This window comes from Salmo salar, chromosome ssa03, assembly GCF_905237065.1.
Source record: "Salmo salar chromosome ssa03, Ssal_v3.1, whole genome shotgun sequence".
Lineage (NCBI taxonomy): Eukaryota > Metazoa > Chordata > Actinopteri > Salmoniformes > Salmonidae > Salmo > Salmo salar.
In genome coordinates this window covers 3,378,909-3,405,090 of record NC_059444.1, presented here as the reverse complement: position 1 = coordinate 3,405,090, position 26,182 = coordinate 3,378,909, and the positions used below count along the sequence as shown (strand labels likewise).

Genomic DNA, 26,182 nt, shown 5'->3' with positions numbered 1-26,182 from the left:
AACTATATCATTAGCTATATCATCATAACTATATAACTATATCATCATAACTATATCATAACTATATCATCATAACTATATCATCATAACTATCATAACTATATCATCATAACTATATAACTATATCATCATAACTATATCATAACTATATCATCATAACTATATCATAACTATATAACTATATCATAACTATATCATCATAACTATATAACTATATCATAACTATATCATCATAACTATATCATAACTATATAACTATATCATCATAACTATATAACTATATCATCATAACTATATCATAACTATATAACTATATCATAACTATCATTATAACTATATCATTAACTATATCATAACTATATAACTATATTATAACTATATAACTATCATAACTATATCATCATAACTATATAACTATCATAACTATATCATCATAACTATATCATAACTATATCATCATAACTATATCATAACTATATAACTATATCATAACTATCATTATAACTATATCATTAACTATATCATAACTATATAACTATATTATAACTATATAACTATCATAACTATATCATCATAACTATATAACTATATTATAACTATATAACTATCATAACTATATCATCATAACTATATCATAACTATATCATCATAACTATATCATAACTATATAACTATATCATAATAACTATATCATAACTATATAACTATATCATAATAACTATATCATAACTACATAACTATATCATCATAACTATATCATCATAACTATATCATCATAACTATATCATCATAACTATATCATCATAACTATATCATCATAACTATATAACTATATCATCATAACTATATCATCATAACTATATCATAACTATATAACTATATCATAATAACTATATCATAACTATATAACTATATCACAACTATATCATCATAACTATATCATAACTATATAACTATATCATAACTATCATTATAACTATATCATTAACTATATCATTAACTATCATAACTATATAGTTATATCATTATAACTATTTCATTATCCTTAAGGCCACTGCAACCACATTATCTTGTTATTTGCTGAAAGAAGTGGATCTCTATAAGGTCGTCGGCTGCCCTACACCTTTCGTTTCAAGGTTCATCGAGTTGTACAGTGTTTTATGGGTCTTTGGGCACCAATGTTGTACTGGACTGTCAGTTGACTAACTATCATTGTAATATGTTGCTCTTGAGCGTGAAAAACACAGCGGTGTTGCAATTCTTGACACACTCAAACTGGTTCGCCTGTCACCTACTACCCATACCCTGTTCAAAGACACTTCAATATTTTGTCTTGCCCCATTCACCCTCTGAATGGTCACACATACACAATCCATGTCTCAATTGTCTCAAGGCTTAAAAATCATTCTTTAACCATGTCTCTTCCCCCCTTCATCTACATTTTGATTTGAAGTGACACCAATAAGGGATCGTAACTTTCACCTGGTCAGTCATGTCATGGAAAGAAAGAAAGAGCAGGTGTTCCTAATGTTTTGTCCAGTGTGTATATGTATGACAGTATATTCTATCTGTATGTGATCTATATCTACCTCAGGACTCTCAGGAGTTCCTGCGCTGTCTGATGGACCAGCTCCACGAGGAGCTGAAGGAGCCTCTGGCCGAGCCCCTCGACAACGACCAACACTCGCACGCCATCGCCATGGACGACGACGGCCCCGACGACGACAGCCCCAGCCAGTCGGACAACGACTTTCAGTCATGCCAGTCGTGCGAGCGGGTGGACAGAGAGGGTCAGGGTGGGAGCGGGGACGGGCAGGCGGCGCCGCCGCCAAGGGAGGAGTCTAAAGAGGCGGAGATGCTGATCCCCGACGGGCCTGACTCCTCCCACTCCTTCGGCCAGACCAATAGGGAGTGGCAGAAAGAGAAGAACCTGATCAACGACCTCTACCGGGGGTCAGGGGCCGCGGGGTCAGCGGGAGACCTGGATAAAGACGTGAATACCGCTCCCGCGGTGGCCACGCCCATCGTCAGCAGCCAGGGGACAATCAAAGTCCAGATACAGAGCCGCATGGCTGGTGGGTGGCGTGGCTGGTGGGTGGCGTGGGTGGCGTGGCTGGAGGGTACACCATGAATGAATGGAGGAATTCATTAATTAATGAAGGGATGAATTATGGAGTGAGTGGGGGGGTGAGTGGGTGGGTGAGTGAGTGAATTGGTGAGTGGGTGAATGAATGAATCACGTAAACCATCACATCAGCCTAAGTCTCCTGTCTGTAGTACTCCAGACTGTGGTAGCCCATTGGTTTAAAGCCTGATGGTATTTATAGCAGGTGAACATACGTCTTCAGGTCTAAGCTTGGAGCTTCTAACACTGCTGTAGTAGAACTAGCTCGTAATTACTTTACCTATTGAAGTTAAAGGCTCTGATTTGTAAATTGTTCTGGATTAAAGAGCGTCTGCTAGAATGACTGAAATATAAATGTAACTAACAGTCTGCACCTCTCTGTTCCCAGAGCTGCAGGTCGTGTCCAGCAGCACCCGGACCCAGAGTCCAGTCCATATGGAGGGACACTGCCTCACCAAGATGTCCTCCAGTCCCCCAAGACTAACTCTGTCTGGCCAGGAATGTCCTCCAGCCATAAGAAAGGTACAATATGAAAAATGTATTTTTGTGAGGCCATCACTAAATGAAAATACACAAAGGCAACAATACAGAAAACAGTCATTAGAGTATCTATCTACGGCCTCTCTATTGGCGCAGTGGTTTAAGGCTAGCTGTGCCACTAGAGATTCTGGGTTCGAGTCCAGGCTCTGTCGCAGCCGGCTCAGCGTCGTCCGGGTTAGGGGAGGGTTTGGCCGGCAGGGATGTCCTTGTCCCATCGCTCTCTAGCGACTCCTGTGGCGGGCCGGGCGCAGTGCACGCCGACACGTTCGCCAGGTGTACGGTGTTTCCTCCGACACATTGGTGCAGCTGGCTTCCGGGTTAAGTGGGAATTGTGTTAAGAAGCAGTGCGGCTTGGTTGGGTTGTGTTTCGGAGGACGCACGGCTGTCGGCCTTCGCCTCTCCAGAGTCCGTACGGGAGTTGCAGCGATGAGACAAAACTGTAACTGCCAATTGGAAACCAGGGAAAAAAGGGGTACAAATAAATAAAAAGATGATCTATCATCGAGCAATTCAATCAACACCTTGACTCTCTGACTCTCTGACTCACCCAGACTCTCTCTCTGTCTCTCTGTCTCTCTCTCTCTGACTCATTGACTCTCTCACTCTCTCTCTGTCTCTCTGTCTCTCTGTCTCTCTGTCTCTCTGTCTCTCTCTCTCTGACTCATTGACTCTCTCACTCTCTCTCTGACTCTCTCTCTGACTCACTGACTCTCTCTCTCTGACTCTCTGACTCTCTCTCTCTGACTCTCTCTCTCTGTAGTGTCCTCGTTCTCCTCAACAAAGAGCCAGAAGAAGTACCGTAGTGTGATATCAGACGTGTTTGATGGGACCATTGTCAGCTCAGTACAGTGTCTGACCTGCGATCGGGTGAGTAGTTTTTCCAGCCATCTTGTGGGGCTCCTTCTTCCTCTCAGGCCTTAACGCGAGGGGGGGAAGAGGGTTAACTTGACTCACGTCTCTCTGCCTCATCTTTTGGAATATTGCGTTACTCTGAACCCACACTGTTCTGCAGGAAGGCCTGCCGGTTTGGACTTGATGGAGTACAGCGGAAGTGACTTTACGCAGCAGGTTAGGAGAATGAGCGCCAGCAGGTTAGGAGAATGAGCGTAGCAGGTTAGGAGAATGAGGGCAGCAGGTTAGGAGAATGAGCGCAGCAGGTTAGGAGAATGAGCGCAGCAGGTTAGGAGAATGAGCGCAGCAGGTTAGGAGAATGAGCGTAGCAGGTTAGGAGAATGAGCGCAGCAGGTTAGGAGAATGAGTGCCAGCAGGTTAGGAGAATGAGCGCCAGCAGGTTAGGAGAATGAGCGCAGCAGGTTAGGAGAATGAGCGCAGCAGGTTAGGAGAATGAGCGCAGCAGGTTAGGAGAATGAGGGCCAGCAGGTTAGGAGAATGAGCGCCAGCAGGTTAGGAGAATGAGCGCAGCAGGTTAGGAGAATGAGGGCCAGCAGGTTAGGAGAATGAGCGCCAGCAGGTTAGGAGAATGAGGGCCAGCAGGTTAGGAGAATGAGCGCAGCAGGTTAGGAGAATGAGGGCCAGCAGGTTAGGAGAATGAGCGCCAGCAGGTTAGGAGAATGAGGGCCAGCAGGTTAGGAGAATGAGCGCAGCAGGTTAGGAGAATGAGGGCCAGCAGGTTAGGAGAATGAGCGCCAGCAGGTTAGGAGAATGAGCGCCAGCAGGTTAGGAGAATGAGGGCCAGCAGGTTAGGAGAATGAGGGCCAGCAGGTTAGGAGAATGAGCGCAGCAGGTTAGGAGAATGAGCGCCAGCAGGTTAGGAGAATGAGCGCCAGCAGGTTAGGAGAATGAGCGCAGCAGGTTAGGAGAATGAGCGCAGCAGGTTAGGAGAATGAGCGCAGCAGGTTAGGAGAATGAGGGCCAGCAGGTTAGGAGAATTAGGTTAAGGTTGGGTAAAGGGGTTAGCTAAAATGCTACAATTGTCCTCGACTCAACTCAAACATATCTAGCAACAACCAGACCTTCCCTCAGAACATCCTTTTGGTTACCATTAATGCGATTCTGCCTCATCTTTACATCTCATAATCACATATCACTCTTCCCTCCAGGTGTCAGTGACCCTCGAGAACTTCCAGGACTTGTCCCTGCCCATCCCAGGTAAGGAGGACCTGGCTAAACTCCACTCCTCCTCCCATCAGACATCTCTGATCAAGGCCGGCTCCTGTGGAGAGGCCTACGCAGCCCAGGGATGGGTGGCCTTCGTCATGGAATACATCAAGAGGTTTGTTATGTTATATACAGAATGTTATTACAGTACGTCAAAAAAGGTACGTACCTGATCAGTGTTATGAATGAGGCATAATAACGGTCAAAATAACATGTTTTTAGTACATCAACAAGTCCTGTAACGTTATAAGGATATGAACGATGTGATGAGGCAGTGTGAGTCAGCAGGTTGACTCAGGAGATAATGTGACAAGCCGTACAGATCAGTCATGTCAGGCCCTGTGTCCCCAGCACACACTTCCTTACCACTTTTATAGTGGATAGTCTCCAGCAGTGGTGTAAAGTACTGATCTGAGGACTCACTAAACAGAGAACATCCCTGGTCATCCCTACTGCCTCTGATCTGGAGGACTCACTAAACAGAGAACATCCCTGGTCATCCCTACTGCCTCTGATCTGGTGGACTCAGTAAACAGAGAACATCCCTGGTCATCCCTACTGCCTCTGATCTGGAGGACTCACTAAACAGAGAACATCCCTGGTCATCCCTACTGTCTCTGATCTGGAGGACTCACTAAACAGAGAACATCCCAGGTCATCCCTACTGCCTCTGATCTGGAGGACTCACTAAACAGAGAACATCCCTGGTCATCCCTACTGCCTCTGATCTGGAGGACTCACTAAACAGAGAACATCCCTGGTCATCCCTACTGCCTCTGATCTGGAGGACTCACTAAACACACATGCTTTGTTTGTAAATTGTCTGAATGTTGGAATGTGCCCCTGGCTTTCCGTAAATTTAAAAACAAGAAAATGGTGCCATCTGGTTTGCTTCATATAAGGAATTTGAAATGATTTATACTTTTACTTTTGATACTTGTATTTATTTAATTTTATTTAACTAAGCAAGTCAGTTAAGAACACATTCTTATTTTTTTTAATTTCACCTTTTATTTAACCAGGTAGGCCAGTTGAGAAGAAGTTCTCATTTACAACCTGGCCAAGATAAAGCAAAGCAGTGCGACAAAAACAACAACAGAGTTACACATTAACAAACGTACAGTCAATAACACAATAGAAAAGAAAAATAGAAAAATATATATACAGTGTGTGCAAATGAAGTAAGATTAGGGAGGTAAGGCAATAATTAATTACAATTTAGCATTAATACTGGAGTGATAGATGTGCAGATGATGATGTGCAAGTAGAGATATTGGGGTGTAAAAGAGCAAGAGGGTAAGTAATAATATGGGGATGAGGTAGTTGGGTGGGCTATTTACAGATGGGCTGTGTACAGGTACAGTGATCGGTGAGCTGCTCTGACAGCTGATGCTTAAAGTTAGTGAGGGAGATATAAGATTCCAGCTTCAGTGATCTTTGCAATTCGTTCCAGTCATTGGCAGCAGAGAACTGGAAGGAAAGGCGGCCAAAGGAGGAGTTGGCTTTGGGGATGACCAGTGAAATATACCTGCTGGAGTGTATGCTACGGGTGGGTGTTGCTATGGTGACCAGTGAGCTGAGATAAGGCGGGGCCTTACCTAGCAGAGACTTATAGATGACCAGGGTGACTTTTACTTGAGTCATTTTCCATTAAGGTATCTTTACTTTTACTCAAGTATGACAATTGGGTACTTTTTCCACCACTGGTCTGCGAACACCAAGTGTTTTGTCTAGAGGTCAATATATAGGGGTTATATCTCATAGGGGTCAATATATAGGGGTTATATCTCATAGTGGATAGTCTGCTAACACCAAGTGTGTTGTATTGAGGTCTTTCCTGAGCATGTGACTCGACCAGGAACAACTCTATTTCCTGGTTGAAGCAGATAAACACATTGTTAGTAGGGGTCAGGGTTGGGGTCAACATTAACACATTGTTAGTAGGGGTCAGGGTTGGGGTCAACATTAACACATTGTTAGTAGGAGTCAGGGTTGGGGTCAACATTAACACATTGTTAGTAGGGGTCAGGTTTGGGGTCAACATTAACACATTGTTAGTAGGGGTCAGGGTTGGGGTCAACATTAACACATTGTTAGTAGGGGTCAGGGTTGGGGTCAACATTAACACATTGTTAGTAGGGGTCAGGGTTGGGGTCAACATTAACACATTGTTAGTAGGGGTCAGGGTTGGGGTCAACATTAACACATTGTTAGTAGGGGTCAGGGTCAACATTAACACATTGTTAGTAGGAGTCAGGGTTGGGGTCAACATTAACACATTGTTAGTAGGGGTCAGGGTTGGGGTCAACATTAACACATTGTTAGTAGGAGTCAGGGTCAACATTAACACATTGTTAGTAGGAGTCAGGGTTGGGGTCAACATTAACACATTGTTAGTAGGGGTCAGGGTTGGGGTCAACATTAACACATTGTTAGTAGGGGTCAGGGTTGGGGTCAACATTAACACATTGTTAGTAGGGGTCAGGGTTGGGGTCAACATTAACACATTGTTAGTAGGGGTCAGGGTTGGGGTCAACATTAACACATTGTTAGTAGGGGTCAGGGTTGGGGTCAACATTAACACATTGTTAGTAGGAGTCAGGGTTGGGGTCAACATTAACACATTGTTAGTAGGGGTCAGGGTTGGGGTCAACATTAACACATTGTTAGTAGGAGTCAGGGTTGGGGTCAACATTAACACATTGTTAGTAGGGGTCAGGGTTGGGGTCAACATTAACACATTGTTAGTAGGGGTCAGGGTTGGGGTCAACATTAACACATTGTTAGTAGGGGTCAGGGTCAACATTAACACATTGTTAGTAGGAGTCAGGGTTGGGGTCAACATTAACACATTGTTAGTAGGGGTCAGGGTTGGGGTCAACATTAACACATTGTTAGTAGGGGTCAGGGTTGGGGTCAACATTAACACGTTGTTAGTAGGGGTCAGGGTTGGGGTCAACATTAACACATTGTTAGTAGGGGTCAGGGTCAACATTAACACATTGTTAGTAGGAGTCAGGGTCAACATTAACACATTGTTAGTAGGGGTCAGGGTTGGGGTCAACATTAACACATTGTTAGTAGGGGTCAGGGTTGGGGTCAACATTAACACATTGTTAGTAGGAGTCAGGGTTGGGGTCAACATTAACACATTGTTAGTAGGGGTCAGGGTCAACATTAACACATTGTTAGTAGGAGTCAGGGTTGGGGTCAACATTAACACATTGTAAGTAGGAGTCAGGGTTGGGGTCAACATTAACACATTGTAAGTAGGGGTCAGGGTTGGGGTCAACATTAACACATTGTTAGTAGGGGTCAGGGTCAACATTAACACATTGTTAGTAGGGGTCATGGTTGGGGTCAATTCCATTTCAATTCCAATAAATACAAAACACTTCAAAACAAATTCAAAGTGTTTTAAGAGAATTGGAATTTTAGTGTACTTCCTGAATTGACTGGAGTCGAAGTGGAATTGAACCCAACCCTGTTCGGAGCCATCAGTGAGTTTTATGTGAAGTCTATTCTGTTAACGTTAAAACTGTTGTGATTATGTCCTTGTGTTCCAGCTGGTGGTGGGGTCCTGTGGTGACCTTACAGGACTGTTTGGCTGCCTTCTTCACCAGAGACGAGCTGAAAGGTGAGGACCTTGACTGTCTGTCTCTCTCTCTCTGGTACCTGTTTCGGTCTGGAGCGTTGCTGACGGCGTTGTTTCTGTGTCCCCCTAGGTGATAACATGTATAGCTGTGAGAAATGCAAGAAGTGAGTACCTGAACAACAGAATTATATGTAAAATCATTACATAGATGACTGAATGGAAATTCTTCATGGGTTTTAACTCAGGAAACATGAATAAAGATTTAATTAAGACTGTGATTTTTCTCTCTGCTAGATTACGGAACGGAGTGAAATTCTGTAAAGTTCAGAGTGTACCAGAGGTCAGTGTTCAAACACTTTAGAAAAGCCACGAGGCTCATATTACAGTATATATGGTCATATTACAGCTGATATTACAGTATATACGGTCATATTACAGCTGATATTACAGTATATACGGTCATATTACAGCTGATATTACAGCTGATATTACAGTATATACGGTCAAATTACAGCTGATATTACAGCGGATATTACAGTATATACGGTCATATTACAGCTGATATTACAGAGATATTACAGCTGATATTACAGTATATACGGTCATATTACAGCTGATATTACAGCTGATATTACAGTATATACGGTCATATTACAGCTGATATTACAGCTGATATTACAGTATATACGGTCATATTACAGCTGATATTACAGCTGATATTACAGTATATACGGTCATATTACAGCTGATATTACAGTATATATGGTCATATTACAGCTGATATTACAGTATATATGGTCATATTACAGCTGATATTACAGTATATACGGTCATATTACAGCTGATATTACAGTATATATGGTCATATTACAGCTGATATTACAGCTGATATTACAGTATATATGGTCAAATTACAGCTGATATTACAGCTGATATTACAGTATATACGGTCATATTACAGCTGATATTACAGTATATACGGTCAAATTACAGCTGATATTACAGCTGATATTACAGTATATACGGTCATATTACAGCTGATATTACAGTATATACGGTCAAATTACAGCTGATATTACAGCTGATATTACAGTATATACGGTCATATTACAGCTGATATTACAGTATATATGGTCAAATTACAGCTGATATTACAGCTGATATTACAGTATATACGGTCATATTACAGCTGATATTACAGTATATATGGTCATATTACAGCTGATATTACAGTATATATGGTCAAATTACAGCTGATATTACAGCTGATATTACAGTATATACGGTCATATTACAGCTGATATTACAGCTGATATTACAGTATATATGGTCAAATTACAGCTTATATTACAGCTGATATTACAGTATATACGGTCATATTACAGCTGATATTACAGTATATACGGTCATATTACAGCTGATATTACAGCTGATATTACAGTATATACGGTCATATTACAGCTGATATTACAGTATATATGGTCATATTACAGCTGATATTACAGTATATACGGTCAAATTACAGCTGATATTACAGCTGATATTACAGTATATACGGTCATATTACAGCTGATATTACAGTATATATGGTCATATTACAGCTGATATTACAGTATATACGGTCAAATTACAGCTGATATTACAGCTGATATTACAGTATATACGGTCATATTACAGCTGATATTACAGTATATACGGTCAAATTACAGCTGATATTACAGCTGATATTACAGTATATACGGTCATATTACAGCTGATATAGGTCATATTACAGCTGATATTACAGTATATATGGTCATATTACAGCTGATATTACAGTATATATGGTCAAATTACAGCTGATATTACAGTATATACGGTGCATTTGCAAAGTATTCAGACCCCTTGACTTTTTCCCGCCAACATAATTTACGTTACAGCCTTATTCATAAATTGATTAAATAGTTTATTTTCCTCATCAATCTACACACAATACCCCATAAAAACAAAGCGAAAACAGGTTTTTAGAATAAAATAAAAAACGGAAATATCTTATTTACATACATATTCAGACCCTTTGCTATGAGACTCTAAATTGAGCTCAGGTGCATCCTGTTTCCATTGATCATCCTTGAGATGTTTCTACAACTTGATTGGAGTCCACCTGTGGTAAATTCTATTGATTGGACATGATTTGGAATGGCACACACCTGTCTATATAAGGTCCCACAGTTGACAGAGCAAAAACCAAGCCATGAGGTTGAAGGAATTGTCCGTAGAGAGCCGAGACAGGATTGTGTCAAGGCACAGATCTGGGGAAGGGTACCAAAACATTTCTGCAGCATTGAAGGTCCCCAAGAACACAGTGGCCTCCATCATTCTTAAATGGAAGAAGTTTGGAACCACCAAGACTCTTCCTAGAGCTGGCCGCCTGGCCAAACTGAGCAATCGGGGGAGAAGGGCCTTGGTCAGGGAGGTGACCAAGAACCCGATGGTCACTCTGACAGAGCTCCAGAGTTCCTCTGTGGAGATGGGAGAACCTTCCAGAAGGACAACCATCTCTGCAGCACATGACAGCCCGCTTGGAGTTTGCCAAAAGACACAAGAATCTCTGGTCTGATGAAACCAAGATTGAACGCTTTGGCCTGAATTCCAAGCCTCACGTCTAGAGGAAACATGGCACCATCCCTACAGTGAAGCATGGTGGTGGCAGCATCATGTTGTGGGGATGTTGTTTTAGCTTCAGGGCCTGAGACTAGTCATAATTGAGGGAAAGATGAATGGAGCAAGGTACAGAGAGATGCTTGATGAGAACCTTCTCCAGAGCGAAGGTTCACCTTCCAACAGGACAACGACCCTAAGTACACAACCAATACAATGCAGGACAAGTCTTTGAGTGGCCCAGCCAGAGCCTGGACTTGAACCCGATCGAACATCTCTGGAGAGACCTGAAAATAGCTGTGCAGCGACGCTCCCCATCAAACCTGACAGAGCTTGAGAGGATGTGCAGAGAAGAATGGGAGAAACTCCGCAAACTCCCCAAATACAGGTGTGCCAAGCTTGTAGCGTCATACCCAAGAAGACTCAAGGATGTAATCGCTGACAACGGTGCTTCAACAAAGTATTGAGTAAAGGGTCTTAATACTTATATAAATGTGATATTTCAGTATAAAAAAAATTATACATTTGCAAACATTTCTAAAATCCTGTTTTTGCTTTGTCATTTTGTGTGTGTAGATTGATGAGGACAAAAATATATATATTTTAGAATAAGGCTGTAACGTAACAAAATGTGGAAAAAGTCAAGGGGTCTGAATACTTTCAGAATGAGCTGTATATACACTACATGGCCAAAAGTATGTGGACACCCCTTCAAATTAGTGGGTTCAATTTCAGCCAGGTGTGTTTTAATTTTTTTATTTAACCTTTATTTAACTTGGCAGGTCAGTTAAGAACAAATTCTTATTTTCAGTGACAGCCTAGGAACAGTGGGTTAACTGCCTTGTTCATGGGCAGAACGACAGATTGTTACCTTGTCAGCTCGGGGATTCGATCTTACAACCTTTCGGTCACTAGTCCAACGCAAACTTTCGATTACTAGTCTAACCACTAGGCTACCTGCCATGTATAAAATTTAGCACACAGCCATGCACTCTCCATAGACAAACATTGGCAGTAGAATGGCCCGTACTGAAGACCTCAGGGATTTACAACAATGCACAAGTTAGTTTGTCACATTTCTGCCCAGCTAGATGTCCCGGTGAACTCTTAAGTGCTGTTATTGTGAAGTGGAAACGTCTAGAAGCAACAACTGCTCGGCCGCGAAGTGGTAGCTCACAACATCTGGCAATCCGACGGACGAATCTGGGTTTGGCGGATGCAAGGAGAACGCGACCTGCCCGAATGCATAGTGCCAACTGTAAAGTTTGGTGGAGGAGGAATAATGGTCTGGGGCTGTTTTTCATGGTTCGGGCCCCTTAGTTCCAGTGAAGGGAAATCTTAACGCTACAGCATACAATGACATTCTGGATGATTCTATGCTTCCAACTTTGTGGCAACAGTTTGGGGAAGGCCCTTTCCTGTTTCAGCATGGCAATGCCCTCGTGCACAAAGCGAGGTCCATACAGAAATGGTTTGTTCAGATCGGTGTGGAAGAACTTGACTGGCCTGCACAGAGCCCTGACTTCAACCCTATTGAACACCTTTGGGATGAATTGGAACGCCGACTGCGAGCCAGGCCTAATCGCCCAACATCAGTGCCCGACCTCACTAATGTTCTTGTGGCTGAATGGAAGCAAGTCCCCTACAGCAATGTTCCAACAGTGGAGGCTGTTGTAGTAGCAAAGGGGGGACCAATTCCCTTTTAATGCCCATGATTTTGTATGAGATGTTCGACGAGCAAAGTGTCCACATACTTTTGGCCATGAAGTGTATGTGATTTATTGTCACATACATCAGATAGGTGCAGTGAATTGTGTTTTTATACAGGGTCAGTCATAGTATTACAGCGTCCCTGGAGCAAATTAGGGTTAAGTGTTTTGCTCAAGGGCGCATCGACAGAGTTTTCACCTTTCGGGTTAGTGGCCCGCCGCTCTAATCGCTAGGCTACCTGCTACTAAACCAGGGGAGGTATTACTCAGTTACACTTTCAATTCAATATAATTATTAAATCCATTTTGTTTTAATTCCCTTTCCAGATCTTGTGTATCCACCTGAAGCGGTTTAGACACGAGCTGATGTTCTCCACTAAGATCGGGACTCACGTCTCTTTCCCATTGGAGGGCCTGGACCTGCAGCCCTTCCTGGCCAAGGACAGCTCCGCCCACACCACCTCCTACGACCTGCTGTCCGTCATCTGTCACCATGGCACCGCCAGCAGTGAGTGTTGGTTCAGGCCACCCCCCCCTCTGAGGTCTGTTCTAGGGAGGTAGACAGAGGGATCTGGATTGACGGATAGACCTTGAGGGCTTTCAACATTTAATTTTTTTTTTTTTTTATGTAATCAACTTCACGGTCCCCTGTGGCTCAGTTGGTAGAGCATGGTGTTTGCAACGCCAGGGTTGTGGGTTCGATTCCCACGGGGGACCAGTACGGAGAAAGAAAAAAAATAATTATGAAATGTATGCATTCACTACTGTAAGTCGCTCTGGATAAGAGCATCTGCTAAAATTACTAAAATGTAAAATGTCGTGGGGATTGTTATCCTTTTCTCGTTAACCTCTTTTCTCTTCCTCCTCTCCCTCCTCCTACTCTCGCCAGGTGGCCACTACATAGCCTACTGTAGGAATGACCTGAACAACCTGTGGTATGAGTTTGACGACCAGAGCGTCACCGAGGTGTCAGAATCCTGCGTCCAGAACGCTGAGGCCTACGTTCTGTTCTACAAGTAATAAACACCAACACACCCTAGGAGTGGTATCATATAACTACATCCTCTAGGAGTGGTATCATATAACTACATCCTCTAGGAGTGGTATCATATAACCAATACACCTTAGGAGTGGTATTATATAAACAACACACCTAGGAGTGGTATCATAGAACTACATCCTCTAGGAGTGTTATCATAGAACTACATCCTCTAGGAGTGGTATCATAGAACTACATCCTCTAGGAGTGGTATCATAGAACTACATCCTCTAGGAGTGGTATCATAGAACTACATCCTCTAGGAGTGGTATTATATAACCAACACACCTAGGAGTGGTATCATAGAACTACATCCTCTAGGAGTGGTATCATAGAACTACATCCTCTAGGAGTGGTATCATAGAACTACATCCTCTAGGAGTGGTATTATAGAACTACATCCTCTAGGAGTGGTATCATATAACCAACACACCTAGGAGTGGTATCATATAACCAACACACCTAGGAGTGGTATCATATAACCAACACACCTAGGAGTGGTATCATATAACCAACACACCTAGGAGTGGTATCATATAACCAACACACCTAGGAGTGGTATTATATAACTACATCCTCTAGGAGTGGTATCATATAACCAACACACCTAGGAGTGGTATCATATAACTACATCCTCTAGGAGTGGTATTATATAACCAACACACCTAGGAGTGGTATTATAGAACTACATCCTCTAGGAGTGGTATTATATAACCAACACACCTAGGAGTGGTATCATGTAACCAACACACCTAGGAGTGGTATCATATAACCAACACACCTAGGAGTGGTATCATATAACCAACACACCTAGGAGTGGTATTATATAACTACATCCTCTAGGAGTGGTATCATATAACCAACACACCTAGGAGTGGTATCATATAACTACATCCTCTAGGAGTGGTATTATATAACCAACACACCTAGGAGTGGTATCATATAACCAACACACCTAGGAGTGGTATTATAGAACTACATCCTCTAGGAGTGGTATTATAGAACCAACACACCTTAGGAGTGGTATCATATAACCAACACACCTTAGGAGTGGTATCATATAACCAACACACCTAGGAGTGGTATTATATAACCAACACACCTAGGAGTGGTATCATATAACCAACACACCTTAGGAGTGGTATCATATAACTACATCCTCTAGGAGTGGTATCATATAACTACATCCTCTAGGAGTGGTATCATATAACTACATCCTCTAGGAGTGGTATCATAGAACTACATCCTCTAGGAGTGGTATTATAGAACTACATCCTCTAGGAGTGGTATTATAGAACTACGTCCTCTAGGAGTGGTATTATAGAACTACGTCCTCTAGGAGTGGTATTATAGAACTACGTCCTCTAGGAGTGGTATTATAGAACTACGTCCTCTAGGAGTGGTATTATAGAACTACATCCTCTAGGAGTGGTATTATAGAACTACGTCCTCTAGGAGTGGTATTATAGAACTACGTCCTCTAGGAGTGGTATTATAGAACTACGTCCTCTAGGAGTGGTATTATAGAACTACGTCCTCTAGGAGTGGTATTATAGAACTACGTCCTCTAGGAGTGGTATTATAGAACTACGTCCTCTAGGAGTGGTATTATAGAACTACGTCCTCTAGGAGTGGTATTATAGAACTACGTCCTCTAGGAGTGGTATTATAGAACTACGTCCTCTAGGAGTGGTATTATAGAACTACGTCCTCTAGGAGTGGTATTATAGAACTACGTCCTCTAGGAGTGGTATTATAGAACTACATCCTCTAGGAGTGGTATTATAGAACTACATCCTCTAGGAGTGGTATTATAGAACTACGTCCTCTAGGAGTGGTATTATACATCCTCCTCTTCTATCACACAAAGCAACACAGCATAAAACCACCACACTAAGAACAATTATAAGACTTAATCCTACACAGTGGGGACATCCTTCCTCTAGACATTAACAGCAGCAACAGAATTCTAATCTGCCAGGATTTGAGCTCTCTCTGGAGGAAGTGCCCGTTTTAGCAGATAAATCGTTTTCTGTAAACAGGAAGTTGCCGTGCTGTGTTGTACAGACCACGTCCATTTAGTTTATTTAGCTCACGGTTACTAATGTGTACTGTTTGTGTCCCTCCAGGAAGAGCAACGAAGAGGCGCTGAAGGAGAGGAGGAGGGTGACGGGTCTCCTCGGCGTGACGGAGCCCAGTCTGCTACAGTTCTACGTCTCCAGACAGTGGCTCAACAAGTTCAAGACCTTCGCTGAGCCTGGACCTATCTCCAATGACGACTTCCTCTGCTCACACGGAGGTACGGGGCTATGGGCATTTATCTTTCCAACTATCCATGTCTGTCTCTATCAGACATTTATATATCTTTATCTCTATCTGAATCAGCCAGCCAGCCAGCCAGACAGCCAGCCAGACAGCCAGCCAGCCAGCCAGTCTGTCAGACAGCCAGTCAGCCAGTCTGCCAGCCAGCCAGTCAGTCAATTGCTCAACTGTCTAAGCAACTGGGGGGGGGGGACAAAATGAATCCATGTTTCCAGAGATATTGGGTGAGGTTAATGTTAGGTGGTACCCATTACCCATAATGACTTGTGATGAGGATCATTTTAAATGTTGTGTTATCAGGCGTGCCGCCTGCCAAGGCAGTGTTCATCGATGACCTGGTAGTGATGCTGCCGCAGAACGCGTGGGACCACCTCTACAGCAGGTCAGTTTCATACAGCGACACCATACCGTCATTAAGTGGGATTCACTACGTTTTTACATGGAGGAGTATTAAAACAGGATTGTTAGGGAAATCCTTTTTCTTTGCGTACAATGTTTTAATCAAACTATATTAATCGAGAGTTATTCACAGTGTTTAACCGTACCCATAGTTGATAAAGTCGTGTATTTTTACGGGCTAGGAGCATCGTCTTACGTCAGAGAGCGAGACGATGCGGCTAAGGGGAGGTTTATTCACTGAGCTGTGTTTCAAGGACTGAATTCTGGGACTGTGGTTCTCTGGTCAAGGTGTTACTAAGATGTGATTGGTCTGCCAAGGTGTGTTACTGAGCTCTGATTGGTCTGTCAAGTTCTGTTACTGAGCTCTGATTGGTCTGTCAAGGTGTGTTACTGAGCTCTGATTGGTCTGTCAAGTTCTGTTACTGAGCTCTGATTGGTCTGTCAAGTTCTGTTACTAAGCTGTGCATGATCTGTCAATGTGTGTTACTAAGCCATGATTGGTCTGACAAGTTGTTACTAAGCCATGATTGGTCTGACAAGGTGTGTTACTAATCTGTGATTGGTCTGACAAGGTGTGTTACTAATCTGTGATTGGTCTGGTCAAGGTGTGTTACTAAGCTGTGATTAGTCTGGTCAAGGTGTGTTACTAAGCTGTGATTGGTCTGGTCAAGGTGTGTTACTAAGCTGTGATTGGTTTGTTGTCTAGGTACGGAGGCGGGCCTGCTGTCAACCACCTGTACGTGTGTCACACTTGTCAGACCGAGATTGAGAAGCTGGAGAAGAGGCGCAGGACAGAGCTGGACATGTTTATCCGGGTAAGGCCTTTCACGGATCCTTTCCTTTGCAGGATTTTTTTCCACCCCAGCACTAACGCACCTGTTTTAATGTTCTCAATTCATTGAAATTATAATCTTTCTCTCTCAACTCTCTTTCTTTCCCGTCCTCTCCCCTTCCCTCGCTCTTCTCCCTATCCTCCCCTCCTCTCTCCCCCATCTCCTCTCTCCCCCATCTCCTCTCTCCCCCATCCCCTCTCTTCCTCTCTCCCTCCATCCCCTCTCTTCCTCTCTCCCTCCATCCCCTCTCTTCCTCTCTCCCTCCATCCCCTCTCTTCCTCTCTCCCTCCATCCCCTCTCTCCCCCATCCCCTCTCTCCCCCATCCCCTCTTCCTCTCTCCCTCCATCCCCTCTCTCCCCATCCCCTCTCTCCCCCATCCCCTCTTCCTCTCTCCCCCATCCCCTCTCTCCCTCCATCCCCTCTCTCCCCCATCCCCTCTCTCCCCCATCCCCTCTCTCCCCCCATCCCCTCTCTCCCCCATCTCCTCTCTCCCCCATCCTCTCTCCCTCCATCCCCTCTCTTCCTCTCTCCCTCCATCCTCTCTCTTCCTCTCTCCCTCCATCCTCTCTCCTCCCATCTCCTCTCTCCCCCCATCCCCCCATCCCCTCTCTTCCTCTCTCCTCCCATCTCCTCTCTCCCCCCATCCCCTCTCTTCCTTCCTCTTTTTCAGCTGAACAAGGCGTTCCAAGAGGAGGAGTCTCCAGTGATCATCTACTGCATCAGCATGCAGTGGTTCAGAGAGTGGGAGGGCTTCGTCAAGGGAAAGGACAATGGTGAGTGGTTGGTTCAGAGAGTGGGAGGGCTTTGTCAAGGGAAAGGACAATGGTGAGTGGTTGGTTCAGAGAGTGGGAGGGCTTTGTCAAGGGAAAGGACCATGGTGAGTGGTTGGTTCAGAGAGTGGGAGGGCTTTGTCAAGGGAAAGGACCATGGTGATTGGCTAAACAGATACTTTTGGTCATGTAGTGTATGTGGACACCTGCATGTCGAACATCTATTTCCAAAATCATGGGCATTAAAAGGGAATTGGTCCCCCCTTTGCTACTACAACAGCCTCCACTGTTGGAACATTGCTGTAGGGGACTTGCTTCCATTCAGCCACAAGAGCATTAGTGAGGTCGGGCACTGATGTTGGGCGATTAGGCCTGGCTCGCAGTCGGCGTTCCAATTCATCCCAAAGGTGTTCGATCTCGACAAACCATTTCTGTATGGACCTCGCTTTGTGCACCAGGGGACTTCTCATGCTGAAACAGGAAAGGGCCTTCCCCAAACTGTTGCCACAAAGTTGGAAGCACAGAATGGTCTAGAATAAATAATGGCACCGGAGGAGATGGCTGCCGTTGTAAGGGCTCTTAACCAATCGTGCGTGTTTTTGTAACTTATTTTGTACATAATGTTTCTTTCACCGTCTCTTATGACCAAAAAGTCCTTCTAGATATCAGGACAGAGATTACTCACCTCGTACTGGACAAAGATTTTTTTCTTTTAATGAATCGGATGCAAAGGATTTACTTCAGACATCGTCATTCGCAGGAGAAAGAGACGGAGATATCGGGACGTAGGTCGGGGTGCCTTGTAAGGATCCGACGGCGAGTGGGTAATCTGCCTCTACCATCAGTCCTATTAGCTAACGTACAAATGGATAACAAAATAGACAAGCTACGATCACGAATATCCTACCAATGGGACATTCAAAACTGTAATATCTTATGTTTCACTGAGTCGTGGCTGAACAACGACATGGATAACATACAGCTGGCTGGGTTTACGCTGCCTCCGGTAAGACAAGGGGTGGAAGTCTGTGTCTATTTGTCAATAACAGCTGGTGCACGAAATCTAATATTAAGGAAGTGTCAAGGTCGCCTGAGGTAGAGTATTTCATGATAAGCTGTAGACCACACTATTTACCAAGAGAGTTTTCATCTATATTTTTTCGTAACTATCTATCTACCACCACAAACCGATGCTGGCACTAAGACCGCACTCAACGAGCTGTATAAGGCCATAATCAAACAGGAAAACACTCATCCAGAGGTGGCGCTCCTAGTGGCCGGGGACTTTAATGCAGGGAAACTTAAATCAGTTTTACCTCATTTCTATCAGCATGTCACATGTGCAACCGGAGGAGAAAAAAACTCTGGACCACCTTTACTCCACACACAGAGATGCGTACAAAGCTCTCCCTCGCCCTCCATTTGGCAAATCTGATCATAATTATATCCTCCTGATTCCTGCTTATAAGCAAAAACTAAAGCAGGAAGTACCAGTAACTCGCTCAAATCGGAAGTGGTCAGATGACACAGATGCTAAGCTACAGGACTGTTTTGCTGCACAGACTGGAATATGTTCTGGGATTCTTCCGATGGCATTGAGGAGTACACCACATCAGTCACTGGCTTCATCAATAATCGATGACGTCCCCCGCAGTGACCGTACGTACATACCCCAACCAGAAGCCATGGATTACAGGCAACATCCAGACTGAGCTAAAGGGTAGAGCTGCCGCTTTCAAGGAGCGGGACTCTAACCCAGACATTTATAAGACATCCCGCTATGCCCTCAGACGAACCCTCAAAAGCGTCAATACAGGACTAAGATTGAATCATACTACACCGGCTCCGACGCTCGTCGGATGTGGCAGGGCTTGCAAACTATTAGACTACAAAGGGAAGCACAGCCGCGAGCTGCCCAGTGACACGAGCCTACCAGAAGAGAGAAATTATTTCTATGCTCGCTCGAGGCAACACTGAAGCATGCATGAGAGCATCAGCTGTTCCGGATGACTGTGTGATCATGCGCTGCGCTGACCATGCGCTGACCAACTGGCAAGTAATCTTCACTGACATTTTCAACCTGTCCCTGACTAAGTCTGTAATACCAACATGTTTCAAGCAGATCAGCATAGTCTCTGTGCCCAAGAACACTAAGGTAACCTGCCTAAATGACTACTGACCCGTAGCACTCAGGTCTGTAGCCATAAAGTGCTTTGAAAGGCTGGTCATGGCTCACATTAACACCATGATCCCAGAAACCCTAGACCCACTCCAATTTGCCTACCGCCCCAACAGATCCATAGATGACACAATCTCTATTGCACTCAACACTGCCCTTTCCCACCTGGACAAAAGGAACACCTACGTGAAAATGCTATTCATTGACTATAGCTCAGCATTCAACACCATAGTGCCCTCAAAGCTCATCACTAAGCTAAGGACCCTGGGACTAAACACCTCCATCTGTAACTGGATCCTGGACTTCCTGACGGGCCGCCCCCAGGTGGTAAGGGTAGGTAACAACGCATCCGTCACGCTGATCCTCAACACAGGGGCCCCTCAGGGGTGCGTGCTCAGTCCCCTCCTGTACTCCCTGTTCACTCATAACTGAACTGCAAGGCACGACTCCAACACCATCATTAACTTTGTCGATGACACAACAGTGGTAGGCTTGATCACCGATAACAACGAGACAGCCTATAGGCAGGAGGTCAGAGACCTGGCCGTGTGGTGCAAGGACAACAACCTCTCCCTCAACGTGATCAAGACAAATTAGATGATTGTGGACTACAGGAAAAGGAGGGCCGAGCACACCCCCATTCTCATCGACGGGGCTGTAGTGGAGCAGGTTGAGAGCTTCAAGCTCCTTGGTGTCCACATCGCCAACAAACTATCATGGTCCAAACACACCGACAGTCGTGAAGAGGGCACGACAAAGCCTATTCCCCCTCAGGAGACTGAAAAGATTTGGCATGGGTCCTCAGATCCTTAAAAAGTTCTACAGCTGCACCATCGAGAGCATCCTGACTGGTTGCATCACCTAAGGCACTACAGAGGGTAGTGCGTACGTCCCAGTACATCACTGGGGCCAACCTTCCTTCACTTTAACTCTACCTACATGTACATATTACCTCAATTACGTCGACTAACCGGTGCCCCCTGTATTTAGCCTCACTACTGTTATTGTACTGCTGCTCTTTAACTATTTAGTTTTTACTTTACACTTATTTTTCTTGAACTGCATTGTTGGTTAAGGGCTTGTAAGTTAGCACTTCACTGTAAGGTCTACACCTGTTGTATTCGGCGCATATGACAAATAACATTTGATTTGAATGACATTGTATGCTGTAGCGTTAAGATTTCCCTTCACTGGAACTAAGGGGCCTAGTCCGAACCATAACAAAACAGCCCCAGACCATTATTCCTCCTCCACCAAACTTTACAGTTGGCACTATGCATTCGGGCAGGTCGTGTTCTCCTGGCATCTGCTAAACCCAGATTTGTCCGTCGGACTGCCAGATGGTGAAGCGTGATTCATCACTCCAGAGATCGCGTGTCCACTGCTCCAGAGTTCAATGGCATCGAGCTTTACACCATTCTAGTCGACGCTTGGCATTGTGCATGGTGATCTTAGGCTTGTGTGCGGTTGCTCGGCCTTGGAAACCCATTTCATGAAGCTCTTGACGAACAGTTCTTGTGCTGACGTTGGTTCCAGAGGCAGTTTGGAACTTGGTAGTGTTGCAACCGAGGAAAGATGATTTTTATGCGCTACGCGGTTCAGGACTCAGAGGTCCCTTTCTGTGTGCTTGTGTGGCCTACCACTTCGCGGCTGAGCCGTTGTTGCTCCTAGATGTTTCCACTTCACAATAACAGCACTTACAGTTGACCGTGGCAGCTCGGGCAGAGCAGAAATTTTATGAACTGACTTGTTGGAAAGGTGGCATCCTATAACGGTGCCAAGTTGAAAGTCACTGTGCTCTTCAGTAAAGGCCATTATACCTCCAATGTTTGTCTATGGAGATTGTGTGGCTGAAGTAGCCAAATCCACTCATTTGAAGGGGTGTCTACATACTGCTGTATAGATAGAGTAGTTGGTGTAATTTGGAGTCTCCACCTCCAGCTGTTGAAAGGAGTGCTATAAAATGCTATATTAGGCTGCCTTCGGACTACATTTTATGTGTCATTAATAATTTATTTCCCTCTCCCTTGCAGATCCACCGGGACCAATCGATAACTCTAAGATCGCGATCAACAAGAATGGCCATCTAACACTCAGACAAGGTAACAGCCTGACCCAGTCAACTCTTCTGTCTTCTCTAAATCTCCCTGCTAATACAATGGCCTATCGTTGTGAGGCTGATGGAACTGTAGTGGACACACACTTGATCAAGATTAGATTCTTCTGAAAAGCTACTAATATGTTTACGTTATTTCAGTCTCGTTAAATCTGTGTGCTACTTACTCCCTCAAGGAGCTGACTCGGGACAGATCTCTGAGGAGACGTGGAACTTTCTCCACTCCATCCACGGAGGAGGACCGCTGGTAACAGTCCGGCCCAACGCCTCTCACCCTGAACTAGAGGCCTCCTCGCAGTCTAAGGAGAAGATATAGGTGGAGACGTGCTACGTTTAAATCTACCTACATTACCAACCTCTTCACAGGAAACAACCTACCTACTGTACCAACCCCCTAACAGGAACTACCTAACTACCAACCCCCTAACAGGAACTACCAACCCCCTAACAGGAAACTACTTAACTACCAACCCCTTAACAGGAAACTACCAACCCCCTAACAGGAAACTACCAACCCCCTAACAGGAAACTACCTAACTACCAACCCCCTAACAGGAAACTACCTAACTACCAACCCCTAACAGGAACTACCAACCACCTAACAGGAAACTACCTACCTACCAACCCCTAACAGGAACTACCAACCCCCTAACAGGAACTACCAACCCCTAACAGGAACTACCAACCCCCTAACAGGAACTACCAACCCCCTAACAGGAAACTACCAACCCCCTAACAGGAACTACCAACCCCCTAACAGGAAACCCCCAACACCAGCCCTGAGTAAAACAACAACTAAAGCCTTTTATTTTGCACTTTACTTTTTATTTAAAAAGCATTCGAGCAAAGGATTTCCCTTCCTTGACCACCATAAAATGAACAGCCCTTCTTGACAACTGGGCAGAAGAATAAACATGTCTGAAAATAACATGATGACATGTTTCTACATAAATGTATAAATATATAATTTCTAATAGCACTGTAGAATAATACATGGGAACTGTGTCTGGTAATTTCCAGAACCAAGCATTTATTCATTTTGTTTGCAGGTAAAAACTTCTTTTTTTTCCCCTGAATGCAGCAGTTTTTATATTTTTTTATTTTTTACTTCTCTCTCTTGAACCAAAATTGAGACAATGTCACTCTATATCAGGGATGGGAAACTTTAATGGGGTGGGGGCCACAAAGAAATCGGAACTCATTATGAGGGGCCGTAGTGGTTCATGGGTCTGCATACCCACATCCATACCCACACATGCAATCAGAGCCGGCCCTATCCTTTTGGGGGCCCTAAGTGAAATTTTGATGACCCCCCCCCCCTTGCGAGGAAAACATTTTTGTGGCACCCTTCTTGACAGCGGAGAGAAAGAATGTATGTTTTAGTTTATTTCCTGCAATTCTACACATTTTGCCTTGGGGCGAAGAGAAAATACTGCAGTTTTAAAGCAAGTTTGCTGCAATTCTACACATTTTGCCATGGGGCGGTGAGAACATTTTTTTCAATTTTATAACAAATTTCATGCAATTCTAATTTTAAAAAAATGCAATGGGGCAGAGAGAACATGTTTCAGTTTTACAGCTAATTTCCTGCGATTTCTACACATTTTGCCATAGGGTGGAGATAAATATTTGTAGTTTTTAAATATGATATCTGAGTAATTAACAAAATCAATGGAGGCCCCCCTGGTCAGTAATTCCACCATGATTACTACAAGTTTAGATAGCTGGCTGGACTAATTTACCAATCTAAACATTTTTAGCTGATATGGGCTAATTGAGTGACTGTCAGTGACGGACGGACATGAAAAGGGAAAAACTGCTGATGCACTAACTAACATTTTGTAATTCCACCTTGGTGTAATCTACTATTCTACCTAGCAACAGTAAATTGAGACCCCGACTGAGTTCCCTGGAGAAGGGGGGGTTCTATATGATGTCACTCTTATGTCTTGTGTGTCGCAAAAGAAAAAAAGAAGAATCACAATGCATCTTACTGTAGATATCAAAATTGTTCTCTTTTTTTTAATACCTGTTCTAAGAAAATAACATATTGTCGAAGAAGTGAATGGTTATAAAAAATAAAATAAAAAGTTCAAGCTCTTACATTTTTCCTTAAAGTGAAGAAGAGAAATCTCCGTCCACACATTTTAGAGACCGTCCTCTTGTTTGCAGACAAAATGTAGCTGTTTTTAAAGCTAATTTCCTACAATGCTACAGATTTTTGCCATGCTGTGTTCTTGTGCTATCTGATCAAACATTATAACAGAATCAATGGGGACTCCATACCATGACATTTTGGGAATTTTTGATTCTCCTGTTTTTTGTTGTTGTGGTTTTTGTTGGAGTGGCGGCAAGTAAATGAATATAGGGGAAACACTGCTAAGGATATGTGTTTACACAGGCAGCCCTAATTCTTATCTTTTTACACTAATTGGTCTTTTGACCAATCAGATCAGGTATTTTGCCAATAATTGGTCAAAAGATCAGAATTGGGCTGCCTGTGTAAACTAAGTAGTCTCAGGAAGGGATTTGTATGTTTTTTTTTTTTTACTATAGTCTGGTTAAGATAAGTGGCATGTTCACACAATGTCTGATGTGTATTTGAATGTACTAGTGAGTCCAGGGGTGTATTCATTAGGATCTAAAAGGAATGAAACGGGGAGGGGGACACACCTATGTGAATTTATCCAATATAAACTGTTGTTTCCGTTGTAGAACCTGATGTGTGACTAATGAATACACCCCTTGTGAACTACAGTCCCAGAACTTCCTTCCTCTACCCCCATTGGCCAGACCAGCGGGTGGATTTACTGTGTATCCCAAATGGTACCCTATTCCCTATATAGTGCGACGCTTTTGACCAGGGTCCCATGGGGCATAGTGTTCCATTTGGGAGGCATCTATATGATGTTAGACTTTTTTTAATTAATTTTTTTATAAAATATTTGGCTGGCAGGCATGCATGCTTTTAGAGGGGACCCCACTCACTCAGCCAGGGTTGGGGTCAATCCCATTTCAATTCAGGAAGTGAACTGAAATTCCAAATAAAAAAAAATTCAATGTGAGAAAAATGTGGAATTGAAATGAAATGGCAATTGACCCCAACCCTGACGTACGAATGATTTGAAAAACTTGATGGCCACATGTCACATTAAATTACATGTAAGCTGCCCACTCACTGCATAATATGTACACAATGAATCACAAACTTCTGTGGCTATCTTTGTCTTTGAAATGTACAGAATTACATAACAAGCTATCAAGTCCTAATATTCATCAGTTTTGTCAGTGGAAGGAAGCATTAACTTGTGTGTAAGAGCATGGTGTTGCTTTTGGTATGTGGTCACTGAAGACCGAAGAATGCTGTAGGTATATGGAATACTGCATCCTGATTTACTAAACGCATCTGTTCTGATTCGGAATGGCTGATATGATTCTGGTTCTATTAAACACATCTGTTCTGATTCGGAATGGCTGATATGATTCTGGTTCTATTAAACACATCTGTTCTGATTCGGAATGGCTGATATGATTCTGGTTCTATTAAACACATGTTCTATTGAGGGGTTTCATCTGTTCTGATTCGGAATGGCTGATATGATTCTGTTAAACCCTGACAATGAAAGAACAGTGTAACCCAAACATGATTTCTCTTCACCTGTTTGTTTACCCAGCAACTTCATTTTAATAATAGTTATTGCAGTGCATGTTATGGTTTTAAGATCAAAGTTGAACATTGTGTATGGAAATTTATGCTTAATTGAATTGTGGACCAAAATTCTTGTCTATCACAACT

At 43.5% G+C, this 26,182-nt stretch overlaps 1 non-coding gene and 1 pseudogene across 2 annotated transcripts in view; both read left to right on the top strand.

The window, feature by feature from the left end:
• Positions 1–25,906, top strand: part of LOC106596347 (ubiquitin carboxyl-terminal hydrolase 33-like) — a 58,068-nt pseudogene extending 32,162 nt beyond the window's left edge. The window contains exons 10-24 of the transcript XR_006769036.1: positions 1,595–2,075; positions 2,514–2,647; positions 3,426–3,532; positions 4,726–4,898; positions 8,350–8,420; positions 8,509–8,542; positions 8,673–8,718; positions 13,055–13,235; positions 13,617–13,743; positions 15,896–16,065; positions 16,389–16,470; positions 17,194–17,302; positions 17,992–18,094; positions 22,304–22,372; positions 22,563–25,906. The product of XR_006769036.1 is annotated as a ubiquitin carboxyl-terminal hydrolase 33-like (transcript). The remainder of the gene's footprint in view (positions 1–1,594; positions 2,076–2,513; positions 2,648–3,425; positions 3,533–4,725; positions 4,899–8,349; positions 8,421–8,508; positions 8,543–8,672; positions 8,719–13,054; positions 13,236–13,616; positions 13,744–15,895; positions 16,066–16,388; positions 16,471–17,193; positions 17,303–17,991; positions 18,095–22,303; positions 22,373–22,562) is intronic.
• Positions 13,370–13,445, top strand: trnaa-ugc (transfer RNA alanine (anticodon UGC)). The gene has a single exon. It is a non-coding gene; the product is annotated as a tRNA-Ala (tRNA).
• Positions 25,907–26,182: the final 276 nt, after the last annotated feature.